Raw genomic sequence first — 2,500 nt, forward strand, 5'->3', positions numbered from 1 at the left:
TCTCTCTCTCTCTCTCTCTCTCTCTCATATACCTTCAAACAGTTTTAATTTAGGTTCAAGTAATTCTCTCTCTCTCTCTCTCTCTCTCTCTCTCTGTCCCCATACCTTCAAACACAGTTTTAATTTAGGTTCAAGTAATGTCTCTCTCTCTCTCTCTCTCTCTCTCTCTCTCTCTCTCTCTCTCTCTCTCTCTCTCTCTCTGTCCCCATACCTTCAAACACAGTTTTAATTCATGGCAAGGTAATCTCTCTCTCTCTCTCTCTCTCTCTCTCTCTCTCTCTCTCTCTCTCTCTCTCTCTCATATCATCATCACCACCTATTGACGCACCCAGTACGCATCTCGCCTCCGTAATATCCCCCTTTTCAAAAGGTACAAAAGCTGGGAGCCAATTACAGCTCCATTCGAGTCACTTTTTAGCATATTTCTTCCCGAAACTAGGCGTGGAGGATTCCACACGCTCTCTCTCTCTCTCTCTCTCTCTCTCTCTCTCTCTCTCTCTCTCTCTCTCTCTCTCTCTCTCTCTCTCTCACACACACACACACACACTTATACAGACTTTGATGGAACTGGTTCTCATTTCAGGAGCCACCCTTTCGAATACGAAGTATCTAATCCTTGAGAGAGAGAGAGAGAGAGAGAGAGAGAGAGAGAGAGAGAGAGAGAGAGAGAGAGAGAGAGAGAGAGAGAGAATTATCTTGCATTAAAACTGAGATGGTATTCCTGGAGAGAGAGAGAGAGAATTATCTTGCATTAAAACTGAGATGGTATTCCTGGGGAGAGAGAGAGAGAGAGAGAGAGAGAGAGAGAGAGAGAGAGAGAGAGAGAGAGAGAGAGAGAGAGAGAGAGAGAGAGAATTATCTTGCATTAAAACTGAGACGGTATCCCTGAGAGAGAGAGAGAGAGAGAGAGAGAGAGAGAGAGAGAGAGAGAGAGAGAGAGAGAGATGAGATGAGACCTTTACTTTCATCAAGATTACAAATTCCTGGAGCACAAACTTGATTATAAAATCTTACGCATCAGGTTCCATATATTATGAAAACTCAGACATCATCAGACTCTTGAGCAGACTGGTTACGTACGAGGAGAGAGAGAGAGAGAGAGAGAGAGAGAGAGAGAGAGAGAGAGAGAGAGAGAGAGAACATTAATCTTCTCTGAATTGAAAATGAGGCAGACAGCGGATACAGGCTTCTTATTTGTATTACTTGGTAAAGTAATTCACGAGAATGCTAATTTGAGAGGGAAAATTTATGGTAATGAATGGTGTATTTAGACATTTTTATATGCGTTTGAGCGTATGTACGCACGCATGCATATATGTATATATACAATATATCTGTATATATATGTATATATACATGTATATATATTATATGGTATATACATATACATACATACATGCATACATATTTGTGTGTATATGTCTGTGTGTGTGTCTGTAACACTCAACACACCACAGACAAATACCCCGTTTACCCAGCCAACATTTGTCACATCATATCACGAGAATCCATTGAAGGAAAGTCCATAACAACTTTTAAAAAAAAACTCTACGGAATTTACTCACCATCATCCGTCACACCCCAAAGTATTTCTCAGAAGACAGTGTCACGCGGTCAGCCGGGAGTGATTTATTTATGACGTGCCTTTCGGCGGGATTGGAAAGCGTGGGTGTGTGTGTGTGTGTGTGTGTGCGTGGGTGGGTGGGTGTGCGTATTGGGGCACTAAGGTCCTCGGTCACAGGTGGGCAGGGGTAGGGGCGTCTGGAAATTTGGATAAATGGGGCAGGAATCCCCTTGTATTTGCTGGATAAATCCAGGCTTAGGTAGAGACGGGAAGTCTTCTCTAAGACGCTTTTGAACTCCTCGCCTTGACAAATTGAATGCAGGAATAGGAGTGAGTCCCGTGAAAGGATATTCTTTTGACGTGTTAGGATTAGGATTTAAAGAGAGAGAGAGAGAGAGAGAGAGAGAGAGAGAGAGAGAGAGAGAGAGAGAGAGAGTTTTTAAGTCTTAAGACGGATTAAAATTAGGGTATGTGGAGATATTTGCACGTCAGTTTTTACATATATACACATATATATATAGTATATATATATATATATATATATATATATATATATATATATATATATATATATATATATATATATATATATATATATATATATATACAGGCCAATTTGAGATCAGAGTTATTCTAGATTTTGATGATTGAAAAATATTTATTTAAAATAAATTGTTTGAATGTTACACCTGAATCCTGTTAGTGGATTATATATATATATATATATATATATATATATATATATATATATATATATATATATATATATATATATATATATATATATATATATATATATAGTATATATATATATATATATATATATATATAAATATATAGTATTTATATATATATATATATATATATATATATATATATATATATATATATATATATATATATATATATATATATATATATATATATATATATATA

The sequence above is a fragment of the Macrobrachium rosenbergii genome, chromosome 37 (assembly GCF_040412425.1).
Source record: "Macrobrachium rosenbergii isolate ZJJX-2024 chromosome 37, ASM4041242v1, whole genome shotgun sequence".
NCBI lineage: Eukaryota > Metazoa > Arthropoda > Malacostraca > Decapoda > Palaemonidae > Macrobrachium > Macrobrachium rosenbergii.